Source organism: Trachypithecus francoisi, unplaced genomic scaffold, assembly GCF_009764315.1.
Source record: "Trachypithecus francoisi isolate TF-2019V2 unplaced genomic scaffold, Tfra_2.0 Lachesis_group11, whole genome shotgun sequence".
Classification (NCBI taxonomy): Eukaryota; Metazoa; Chordata; class Mammalia; order Primates; family Cercopithecidae; genus Trachypithecus; species Trachypithecus francoisi.
Genome location: NW_022681456.1, coordinates 64,051,512 through 64,064,832, shown reverse-complemented (window position 1 = coordinate 64,064,832; position 13,321 = coordinate 64,051,512). Strand labels below are relative to the sequence as shown.

General features: G+C 39.0%; 1 protein-coding gene across 2 annotated transcripts in view; it reads left to right on the top strand.

The window, feature by feature from the left end:
• The window catches only part of MYRFL (myelin regulatory factor like), a 123,933-nt gene that overhangs the window by 84,294 nt on the left and 26,318 nt on the right, over nucleotides 1–13,321 (top strand). The window lies entirely within an intron of this gene.

Here is a 13,321-nt window from a genome sequence, read left to right as displayed (position 1 = left end):
TGCAAATATTTTCTCCCATTCTGTGGGTTGTCTTTTCACTTTCTTGATAGTGTCTTTATGTACGAAAGTTTTAAATTTTAATGATATCCAATTTACCTATTTTCCCTTTTGTTGCCTATGCCAGTGGTGTTCTATCCAGGAAATCGTTGCCAAATCCAATATTGTAAAGATTGTGCCCTTTGTTTTCTTTTAAGAGTTTTATAATTTTAGGTTTTACATTCATGTTTTTTATCCATTTTGAGTTAATATTTGTTAGGTAAGAGTCCAGCTTCATCCTTTTGTATATGGATATCCTGTTTTCCCAGCACCATTTGTTGAAAAGACGGTCCTTTTCACATTGAATGGTCTTGGCATCCTTGTCAAAAATCATTTAACCATATATGTGAGAGTTTCTTTCTGTGCTGTTTATTATATTCCATTGGTCTGTATGTTGTCTTTATGCCAGTACCACACTGTTCTGATTACTCTAACTCTGTAGTAAGTTTTGAAATCAGGAAGTGTGAGTCATATGGCTTTGTTCTTATTTTTGGGGATTTCCTTGTCTATGTTCAGGCTCTCTTAAGATCCCATGTGAATTTTAGAATGGGTCTTTCTATTTCTGCAAGAGACAATTTTGGGATTTTGATAGGGATTGCATTGAATTTGTAGATCACTTGGGGTAGTGTTGACATTGTGACAACATTAAGTCTTCTAATCCCTGAACATGGGTTGTATTTCTATTTATTTATGCTTTCTTTAATTTCTTTCAGCAATGTTTTGTAGTTTTTATTGTACAAATCTTTTACCATGTTGGTTAGTTAATTCACAAGAGTCTTATTCTTTTTGATGTGATTATAAATGGAATTTTTTTCCTAGTTTTCTTTTCAGATTGCTCATTGTTATTATATAGAAATGCAGCTAATTTTTGTGTGTTGACTTTGTATCCTGCTACTTTGCTGAGAAATTTATTTTTAATAATAAAATACTGAAGTCTTCTAATAAATTACTTAAAAAATAAAATAGGGCCCATTTTATTATTTTTAGGGCCTATTTAGAAAGGTCCTTTTTAGGAAGTAAATTATTAGAAAACCTAAGTATGTTATTATTAAAATAAAATTAACGCTTGTTTTCATAAGCTTTCTGTCATGAAAGGAAAGGAGTATAAGCACAGCTATTAGTCCCAGGGTACCGCCTTGGGATCATGTCACCAGGCTGCCAAGGTGGGGGCTTATGGGGTTACCCTCTGGAAGCTGCTATATTACTTCTGGATGTTCTAGTCCTCCACTAGAACACTCAAAAAGAAGTGATCCTGAGTGGCAATGTGTAGGTAATGTCTTCCTGTGGCAGCCAAATAATTAGTTCTCTCCTTTGTTTCCAGTATTTTCCTATTCCCTAGTTGAGCTGATTAGGAATAGTTGAGACAGAATTTTCTCTTTCTATCAGGAGTTCCAAGGTCATCCTCCTTCTTCTAGGAGAGGCTACAACCTAAGCTCATTCCTAGGAAGGCAAACTCAGAGGTCTGGGGAGGTAGGGGGTAGCATGCCTGTTCCAGGAAGTCAGACTCATTCATATGTCACCTGAGGAGAAAACCATGCCAAGGCAGCACTCAGTTTATAAATTGGTAAAACTCACAGGAGTCCAGGATGGAAATGTTGTGATTCTTTTAAAAACAGGACCCTGGAGTGATGCAATCTGTGGAGACGTCACTAAGGCCACGCTCACTTACAGAATCTGTAACACCACAAGCAAGTGAACATCTCCCCACTCTGATGATGCAGGAGAAGCCCCGTAGTGTGCTTTGCCTCACTTCTGAGGATAGACTTTGCCAGTTTAACACTCAACATGGTGGGCTATCCCTCCCTACCTTATAAAAGCCTCACAGAACATCTCCTTTTTCTTTCTTATTAAGAATACAGGTAAAGTGGCTCCTCTTGTCCCATGTTCTTTGTTAATTGTAAAACAAGCAGGATGTACAGCGAGCCTCTTGCTTTCCTGGACTTCTACCTATTCATGTGGGCAGTGTGGCTTTGGTTGCCACCTCCAGGGCTGCTTGTTTTAAGGAATTTTGCCAGGACGTCCTGGGCTTCATGTGCTGTAATAAGTGCAGGAGGTCAGATAAAGGTGCAGCCTCTCCATTCTTCACTCCATTTCTGTCCCACCACCTGATCCTTTTTTGTAAAGAAATTTTCATTGAAGTTCAAATGCAAGTTAGAAACACTTATGAAACTGTTGAAATATTGCTCCCCATGATTGCTATGTCACTTCTGCAGGTACCTCACAACTTGATGCCAAAACAGGAAAAAGAATGGCTGGATCTTTATAGACTGTCTATGCAAGCAACCAAAGTGGGTGATCTTTGTCAAAGTTGGTACAAGCAGCTTTTCTTTCTCCCTTCTCGGGAGAGATGACCTTACAAGATAAACTACTTATCTGTGGTAATTTGCCTCTTCTCATAAATTCCCCATAGTGTCCCTGTGCTCCAGTGAAGGCCCAGTGGCAGGAGGTGGAGTGAGAGGGATTGGGAGTGACACTGAAAGCAAGGGGACCTGTAGGCTGTAGACACCGACCTAACCCTGTGTTAGACCAGTGGCAGCTTGGCCTTTTTTGCTTGTTCATCTGTCTCATTATTTGGCAACTTTTTTTTTTCTGTGATTCTTTAGGGGCAGGTGATCACATTTTTTGAGCATTATTATTAGATGTGCTTGGTGTAAGAGAAACATACCCAGTAAATGTAAGTACTGCCTTAAAGTCATTCACAACTGAACCTGTTTAAAGGTGAGGTGTGTCTTGTGAATAATTATTCCTCGGACAATTCATGTTTTTTTTTAAATTTAAGATTGCATGCTGTACACTATCCTACTGTGGCTTAGTATGTAGGTACTTTTCACTCATTGATTCTATTTTTTTTAAATCATAATGTACCAGGAATTGTCTATTTGAATGATGCAATGATAAGTAACCCTTAGTTCCTGTCTCAAAGTAGCTTATTGTCTAAGAGGGGGATGATAAGGCAGGTACACAAGTAATAAAGCTCTAAGTTATAATGTGAGAAATACTATGGGATGCATAAATAAAGCACTACCTCAGCTCAGAGGAAGGAGAGAAGAAAGCTGGAAATGGGGCAGAGGTTCACAGATGGAAAAGAAGGGGGAAGCCTTGAGAAGCAAGCAAAGGAAGACACGATGGACCTTAGGGACTGAAAGTGTGGCCAAAGGAGGACGGACGGCCTCTCAAACCTTTCTTTTTCTTGTCCATGATATGCAGTTAAACACTCAGTCCTATTTTTCTTCCTTTGGCAATATCTTTGTATATGAGTTCTCTTCTTTATTCTCTTTATTCTTTCCATTTTTCTCCCACACTATTATAATGATCTCCTAACTGACCTGCTAGCCACCAGTAGAATTATATTCCTTAAAAACAAAGCAAAACAAATCTCTGATCATACAATCTCCCTTTCCCACTGGCCCTTTATTGGCTACAGACTGTTATAACCCCTCCACAATCTGGATGGAGTCTTCTCTTTCTAACTCATTTCCTAATGCTCCCATAACCCCTTAATCCCATGATGGCTTCAGTGCAGCCAGACTAAATGACCTTCTCACCTTTTCTCAAATAAGCTGGGCCCTTTCAGAATATGATGTGTTTGTGTCCTTACCTTGGAAGGCTTTGCTACTGCTCAACACTTTGCACTGAAAACTCCTACATATTCCTTCAAACCCTGGCATTTCCCTGTACTGCCTAGCTTTCAACTCTCTCCAGTAACTTCCACCGCTCCCCTTTCCCGGACACAGGTACCTTTTGTTTGCCAGCCCCTCCCTCTCTCTGTTCCTCAAACCTGCCAAGTATGTTTCTGCCTCAGATCTGTTCTTTTGAGTGGTTCTCAGCCCTAAAGACTCTTTAGATGATCTCATCATTTGGACCTTAATGCCGAGGCCTTCCTTAACCACCCTATCTAAAATAGTCCCTGCATCACTTGGTTTCATTTTGTTTCTAAGAGTCAGGGCCACTGTGAGAAAGTGTAGTGCCTTTGCTCTAATTTGGAATACTATGCAGCCATAAAAAAGGATGAGTTTGCGTCCTTTGTAGGGACATGGATGCAGCTGGAAACCATCATTCTTAGCAAACTATCACAAGAAGAGAAAACCAAACACCGCATGTTCTCACTCATGCGGGAACTGAACAATGAGATCACTTGGACTCGGGAAGGGGAACATCACACACTGGGGCCTATCATGGGGAGGGGGGAGGAGGGAGGGATTGCATTGGGGAGTTATACATGATATAAACGTCATGCACATGTACCCTAGAACTTAAAGTATAATAAAAAAAAAAAAAAGAATTTACAAAAAAAAAAAAAAAAAAGTGCCTCCTCTGGCTGCTGCCGACCCTATCCATCCTGTTGGTTGGTTGGGCCTCTGTGCTGAAAACAAACTGTAAACTTGTTTAGGGCAGCCTGGAGAGTATTTGCCCCTAACTGAAATCATCTTGTTTATTCACAAACTTTTTTTTTTTTTTTTTGGCCAGTCTCTCCTATTAGTTGTATGAGAGCAGAAATTTATGCTTTTTAAAACTATCCAACACTTTATTGTGGCTTTTACCCTAGAACTTCAAGTGCTGTAGGAATTCAACAAATATTGGTAACATGAATTAATGAATTCTGTGATGCCGTGGTTGATCCTGTTTCTGTAGTGCCTTAGGCCTCTGCATATACATCTTCTAGAGTATTTATCACATTGTATTGCCATTCTCATTCCATTATCTTTCTCCTTCACTAGACTGTGAGACTCCTGAAGTCAGAGAATCTGCCTCATCAATGCTGTGTTGATTAGTATAGTATCTGATACATTGTGGATACCCCTGATAAAAATTCGTGTACATTAATGCCTGAGTTTTTAAATCTCCATGAAAGGAAGAGAAATGATTTTATTAACTTAAGGAAATCTGAAGGAGAAGTGATTTTCTGAGGAAAAGATAAGGTCAATTTTGGCTTTGAGATGTCAACTGGACATTCAGATGAAAAAAAAAAAAGTCCGGAAGGAGATCGTGAGTGTAGAACTTGGGAGGGCAGTTAGGGTAGAGAGGAAGCTGCAGTCATGGATGAAGATATTAAATAAGAAGGGAAAGCTTATGGGTATAGGTGACAGGTTGCAAGCCTGTGGCCAAGTCTGGGTTGCAGACATTTTTCCCCCATAGTGTTTTAAAACATTTCAGATTTGTTCCCTACATTTAAAAATTAGGAGGTCTTCATAAAAATATCAGATTTATGGCTTCTTTGAAATATCAGAAGGGCTGGGCACTTGGGCTAGGAAGTGGCTCCTCCAGTGAGGCTTCATGTGCCCTCACATCACTGCTACCTGTTACCTTCTTGGCCCTATGGGCTTTCGAGTTTATATGGAATGAGAAACAGAAAGAACCAAAGAACCAAAAGCAACACCTTGAGGAACACACCCAGTTAGGGCCTGTAAAGGAAGAAGAGAACCTGTGACGGCTGAGAGGATTGGATGAAAGTAGGAGGAGAACGTGGGGCAAGCCCATTGTCAAGTCAAGTGAATGATTAGGAGCAATAAGGAAATGGGGAGGGGAGAGATGAGATGTGAGGCACTCTCTGGAACAAATACAAGGAGTGGGGTGCAGGATACACACAGACTTAATTTTATAAAATACTGCCTACTGTTGCTCAGTTCTCATTAACAACAGCAATGCATGAGGCTTACTGTTTCTCTGTATCCTCAACACCTGACATTATCAGACTTTCTAAAATTTGCAATTCTGATTGAGTTAAAGGGGCATCATATTGTTTTAATTTACCTTTCTCTGATTAGTAATAAAGTTTTGCATTTCTTTCTTATGTTAGCTATTAGGTTTTTCTTTCTGTGAATGGTTTGACTCAGTGTTTTATTGGGTTAACTTGTCTTTTTCGGGACGAGAATATAACTTTTCACTTGACTCTATTATTTTATTTTTTCCTGGTACTTTCAAAAATAAAATTAATATACCAAGTCTACAGTAACAGCTTAAGAGACTGACAATTATTTTCTATTTCAATGCCTTGTTAGCTTCTTCCTAGTGCTAATTACACCTTTGAACTGTATTATTTATTTGCAGTTTTTTTTGTTTTTTGTTTTTTTTTTTTTGAGACAGAGTCTCGCTCTGTCGCCCAGGCTGGAGTGCAGTGGCTGGATCTCAGCTCACTGCAAGCTCTGCCTCCCGGGTTTATGCCATTCTCCTGCCTCAGCCTCCTGAGTAGCTGGGACTACAGGTGCCCGCCACCACGCCTGGCTAGTTTTTTGTATTTTTTTTAGTAGAGACGGGGTTTCACCGTGTTAGCCAGGATGGTCTTGATCTCCTGACTTCATGATCTGCCCGTCTCGGCCTCCCAAAGTGCTGGGATTACAGGCTTGAGCCACCGCGCCCGGCCTGCAGTTTACTTGTTATTGGTCAATCTCTCCCACTAGAAAATATTCTCTATGAGGACAGAGATCCTGTCTACTTTATCTAATTGTTTTATCACTGCACTCAAGTGAGTGTCTAGCATATCATAGGTGCTTAATAAAGAACTACTGATTGTGGTCATCAATTGAATATTGAGGTGCATGTGTCAGGTACTGAGTTGGCCCTGAGGAGTCACAAGACAAAGTCACTGCCTTCAAAAGGAGCTTGTTAATCATCTTGGTAAGACAAGAAATCAAAGAATTATAACAAACTCTGATATTTGCTAGTTCAACTGGAAACTTGTCTCAGTCAAAGGACTGAAGCCCTTTCCACAGAAAATTGCACTTATCTAAAAATAATAAAAATTAAATGAGGCTTCTAAGGCAAACAAAGGGCAACAATACTGCACACAATTTTAAACACTTTTATGAATCTTGTGCTCTTCCATGTAAAGCGGAAGAGAAATGAGTCCAAGATTTGTCCTCTTTGCAAGAGAAATATGCTTGCTAGAGAAGCCCGTCCTCCAGAGACCTGTTGAAAAGCCACCTGGAAGTCTGAGCTTCCACACCATCCCAGCAGCCTGCTTTTCTGGTTTAAGGACTCTGTTTTTTTAAATCCATGTCAGAGCCTAGTACGCTCTCCACAAAATCAACTCCTGGACAAAAATCTAAAGCTGAGTTTATTCCAAGCCCAAACAATTGCCAGACACACCCATTGGCTAAAGACAGTTTTTCTCCCTTTGGCAATCATTTTTACAATGCTCAATTACAGGCTATTTTATTCCCATGGTTTTATTATACAACAGCAGTCCATGCAACACCAGATGCATCATTTACCATAAGGAGAGATTTTCAAGTCTGAAATGCTGTCTTATGAGGAAAGAAATAAGGGCCTATTCCAACTTCTTGAAGCTTGCTTTGCCATCAGGCTAAGTTACCTTCTCTCAGTGTCGCTAAATAAAGGGTGAATTGTAGCTTCCAAAGAGAGAAGAAATCAGCTCCTCTGCCTGGCTGTGCCCCAATGTCTTGGGTACATTATCTTTAGACCTGCAATGGACCCAGCAACTTCCAAGCTGTGTTCTGCCTAGTCCAGGGGTTTCCTGGAGGGGGTGGGGTGAGAGGGAACTCAAAGGCTTTCAACTGTTTCCTGAGCCAATCTCGTCGCAGAGGACAGGACCTAACCTGGGTAGAAGCTGGTTTGTTAGATATCATCGAATCACCAGCCCATTGCCCTAGATGATAAACACTAGTGTTTGTTTAATTCACTCACATTTCCATGGGCATTTCCCAACATGAAAAAGGAATTTGGACCTTAGGTGTCTTCTTTGTTTTGTTTTTGTTCTGTTTTGTTTTGTTTTTTGCTTCTCTGAAAGAAACATCAGATAAAAGAATAAACTAGAAGCTGGTACTCTCTTCATTTCTCTAGAGAGCAACACTATGACCTCTCAATGCCTCATGCCAGGAGCCACTTGTAAGAATATTTATTCATTTAATCATCAGATGTGTACTGAGTTACTAGTTTGTGCTGGCGTGCCAACTATGGATGAGATGTGAGCCCTGTCCAGGTGAGCCCACTCTCCAGGTAAATCTAACACCAAGTTTAAGGAAGGTGGGAGCAGAGGAGGACAGGTGATTCAGGTAGAGGAAGCAGCATGTGCTGGATCCAGAGGCTAGAGGAATCCTGCTGTGTTCAGTGAATGGCAAATGGTTCAATATGGTGAGAGCATGAAGCGTGAAAGAGGCTGTAGTGAAAGATGAATTTTAGATAAGGGATACCCGCACTGAACTCACTAACAGCTCTGATTTCACGAATGCTTTCCTGTTGTTTTCATGTGCAATACACTTGCTGGTCTGCCTCTAGTGTCCATTTAGAAAACATGCTCATTCTGTCCATAGGTACCCTAACTCCACAGCAAGTCTCAGTGAGTAAAAGATTCTTAGGTGAATTGAAGCAGTTACCACCTTTTACTTCACAATCTCATTGGCAAATTTTGGTGGCAAGCTGGTTTAATCATTTTTACATCACAACTGTAAAGTTGTGTTTCAGCTGAGGTAGTGGACCCCATTTAAAACCGTTAATAGCTGGACAAAGTACAGTAATTAATTGGGTTTAATTACAAAATGGTTAGTCATCAAGGATGAGCGTCAAATGGGGAGACTTTTCAAAATGCCCCTCAGCCCTAATGGATCCAAGCTTCTTTAAAACTTTTTTTTTTTTTTGTAGAGATGGGGTCTCACTCTGTTGCCAAGGCTGGTCTCGAACTCCTGGCCTCAAGCAGTCTTCCCACCTTGGTCTCCCAAAGTGCTAGGATTACAAGTGTGAGCTAATGTGTCTTGCCCATGAATCCAAGATTCTACATGGGGTTCAGACATGTGTATTTAGAAAAAAGTTCCTCAGGCATCTGTGATATGTGTTCTTGGTTCAAATCTGCTCATACAGACCTAATCACTTGCATAGAAAAGAACATTTTCAGAAAAACTCTGGATTATAGTTTTGAACATATTTATACTGGCTTCACTCTGACAATGGGGGACAGAAGTCAGAACTCCAAATATTTCAGTAATTGTCAACCCCTATAATATGTATTGGAAATTTACTTTTCAGTAATTTACTATTGGATAGATCCATAAAGTCAGAGCTAAGCATAATTATAATCAGGAAAGTGGTAGTAAATTTCCTCTCCACTTTTATTTCCTCTTGAATAGGAAAACATATGAATTATCTCCTTGCCTGTTGGATCCACCTGTAAGATATATGGTACTGGCAAATTTGAGTTGGAGAAATTAAAGCTGACCTTTTATCATTATTGACAAGTAACCAGGCAATTGCAAACATTGCTTGTAGCCTATGAGGCAGTATTGAAAGTCCTGTTGAGGAAAACACTGCAGAAAGAACCTATTGCAGTTTAGAGGGGACTTTATTATCATTCTCCATAGTCTGCTTTGGCTTGAGTTAAATCACAAATTAATGTATTAAGCAATTTTTTTTTTTTAAAGGAGAAGAAGCCGGTTACCAAGGGAAAAAAAAGAATATCAGTAGTGTCAGTGAGGATGGAGAGAAGTGGTGGCTTTGTGAGATTTAGGATGTGGAACTGACAGTCCTGCATGGTAGACTGCCTGCCAGTGAGCAGGGTGCAGGGAGGGGTCAGGGAGGACGGCTGGAAATCTGTTTTGGGCTGCTGGTGGACATCAGCTGACCATGTGATCCACTGTAAATAATACAGCTGTATTTACAGTGTAAGGCTCTCTACAGGATAAACATAGTAAATAATGATTTAACATTTATCATGATTTGGAATTGTAGAATGCTGTTTCTATCTTCATAATTTCTGCCTTATTTTTATTACAACAAATTTGGGAGTAAAGGAAAACCTGTACCAGGATTAGAAAATTTAGAAGGGCTTTTGTCAGGAGATTTTTGTTTTTGTTTTGTGATTTAAAAAAAAAAACACTTTTAATGAAAAATTTCAAATGTATAAAAAACTAGAGCGAATAGTAATGAAACCCCATGTATGCCTCACTCAAATTCGCCAGTTATTCATATCAATTCTTGTCCATTCTTATTTTATTTAAATCACTCACCAACTACCCTCTTCCACCAGCTAGATTATTTAAAGCAACCTCCAACATCATACTATTTTATTATAGATTTTCAATATATTTTTCTAAAAGAAAAATGGCCTCTTAAAACCAGAACCACTATAACATTATCACACCTAAAAATGTACAGTAATTTCTTAATAGTATCAAATCCAGTTGGTGTTGAAATTTCCCCAATTGTTTTTACATATGTATGTATAAAACAAAGAAACAAATACATGCAATCGTTTTAGTAGACATTGAGGATTATTGCCTAGATTTATTGTTCCATTAGGGGTTGGAAAATAGTGATACTCTATCATTTCTTCTTTATTCTCTGGAATTTATTATCTGGAATTCTTCTTAAATGAACTTTCAAATATGTAGATTTTATATAGGATAGGCAGGATAAAGTTTTATTCTTTTATTTACAAAATTTTTAAAAAATGAGTTAAGCCCTTAATGTCTCCCAAAGGTAAATAATAAACTATTTTTAAAACTTGAATAGGATTTTGGATGCTTTTTTTTTTTTTTTTTTTTTTTTTTTTTTTTTTTTGAGACAGAGTCTGGCTCTGCCGCCCAGGCTGGAGTGCAGTGGCCGGATCTCAGCTCACTGCAAGCTCCGCCTCCCAGGTTCACGCCATTCTCCTGCCTCAGCCTCCCGAGTAACTGGGACTACAGGCGCCCGCCACCTCGCCCGGCTAATTTTTTTGTATTTTTTAGTCGAGACGGGGTTTCACCGTGTTAGCCAGGATGGTCTCGATCTCCTGACCTCGTGATCCGCCCGTCTCGGCCTCCCAAAGTGCTGGGATTACAGGCTTGAGCCACCGCGCCCGGCCGGATTTTGGATGCTTTTAAAGCACATTTGATTCTTTGTTCTCTCATAGTAATTAGTCCTTCCATGTTCTATCTTTGGCCAATGAGAGTTTCTTCAGTTAGCTCCTGAGTCATTTTGACCCAACCACAGTGCTCTATGATAGCTTCCTTATTTTCTCATATTGAAAGATATTCCAGGTTCACTTCAGACTTATCCTACCCCAAATCTGGAAGAGTTCCAGGTTCACCTCAGACATATCCTACCCCAAATCTGGAAAAGTACCCAAAATCTGGGTCCTTTCACTGGGAATGGTATTTAGAGACTACAATGAGGAGTCTTCATTGTTAGTAGGTGGGAAGTTTTTTTTCCAGTCCTTTTTACTTAACATAGCTAGAAAATATCTTTTTCTTTTAAGATATGAAATATATCAGGAATTCATACTAATATTTCTAACTTAAATTTAGATTTGCTAGGCTTTTACTAAATGTTTTAATTTTATGTCTATATCTCTTTCCTTAAATGCTAAAAATCTTGGTTTATAGCACTATTAACTATGTATTTGTTTTATCCAAATGTGTGCTGTCTGTGTGTGTATACTCCATCACTATTATTACTAACAGTATGATTATTGAAAAGCTTAAGATTCCCTTGCTGGTTGACTTTTTAAAAATTTTTATTTTTTTGTCTTTAGGCTCTCTCTCTCTGGGAACGGGCAGTCAAATTACTATGTTTTGAAGTCACTTAATATCAATCTTCTCTGTAAGGTTAAAACAGAAACTCAATACCCAATTAGGCTTATTTGTTTTATTTTGCCTTCTATTTCTAAGGGATGTTTTTAAAATTTTTATTTATTTTTTATACGTATTTAAAATACCTGCATATTGTAAACGTAAATTTGTAAAACAAGGTACATTCAGAGAATCTGGGTTCTATCCATTTCATCCATCTTGTTTCTTCCTTTCCATTATGTGTAACAATTTTAAGTTAGTTTTTGGTTTATTCTTCATTTTATTAATGTAGATATGTTTTGATTCTTCTTATACTACAGACTGTGCTCCATAACAGTATATAGAGATATTCTTCCTTTCTTTTTACAGTTGCATAGTATACTGCTGTGCAAATGTACCACAGTTTATTATCAATTCCCCTATTAATGGACATTTGGTTTGATTGTTGTCTCTTTTATATCTTACTTTTCTCCAGGAGATCTATGGAATAAACTCCTAGAAGTGGGTTTACTGGCTCAAAAATAAAAATATTTGTAATTTTGCTAGATATTGCTAAATTCTACTCCAGAGTGGTTTTATCAATTTGTTATTTGGATGGATTTTGAAGGATGTATGGTAAGACGTCAGGAAAAATGTAGGGTTTTCTGATGACGTTTGAGAAGCCAAAACAAGTATGTTTTTTTGTTGTTGGATTTTTTTGTGTTTTTTTTGGTAAGTTTTCTTAAAGCAAACATAGGCCTCAGAAATCAAGCTTTTGGTCACTTTGCATCCCATGTGCGAAGGTTTTCTGCTTCCATAAGCTGCTAACTCATAGCCCTTTTCAATTCACTTATGTCTATTCTTACTGAGCATTTCCTGTGGGCAAAGGCATGTGCTAAATGCTGGTGAGATATGCAAATAAATCAACATAATTCTGCCCTCCACAAACTCATGATCCAGGTGGGAGACAGACACATAACATCTGATACAAGGCAAATGGCCAGGTGATAGAATTGAACATGCTTTGAGGACATTGTAGAGTGAGGGGTGCTCTCTGACTAGTGGTCTCTGGGAGATACTGGGTATGGTGGGATTTGGACTGGCCTTGAGGAAAGGCATTTTTATCATAGGTAATTATGGGAGTGAGGTCTCAAACACTGGAGAGTGCAGGGTGTTCAGGGGCCTTATCAGATCTGTGTGGCTGCTCTGGGAGTTTCAGAGAGTTCTCCAGTGTATCATGAGATACATCTGTTTTTGAACTGCATACGCTAAGCCTTGAATCTGGAATGTTCAAGTTTTGATTCTTTCTGAGTGATTGCTCTACAGTGTTTGAAACCCTCAAAGCTTCAATTTGGATGATAAGAATCTCAAAGGCACGTAGCCCTGAGTTTGACCCTCAACCACAATACAGTCTCTGTTGCCCTTGAACTCAGTCTTGGACCAGCCTCTCTGCAATTCAGAAAGTGCTGTGGGATTTTGAACTTGCAAACAGAGAGAGAGACAGGAGGAGGGGTCATGGGGTTGGGATGTGAGTTGATAAGAGCTTTCCAGCTTTTTATTATGGCTGAGAGATGGGCACATGTGTTCATATGACAACTGAAGTGTGTGGATGCTGAAGAGGATGGCCTGGACTCTCTGGGTTTGGTTGGTCTCCCCTTTCTTTTTCTGATGTGTCATTATATTTTATGAACAGGAAGAAATATGTGCTTTCTTAAAAAAAATTGCTTCAAAGTTAGGCTACAATGTAAGCAGTATACAATAGTTCATTGGATGTTGAAGCAGATATTGACACCTCAAGAATTATCTTC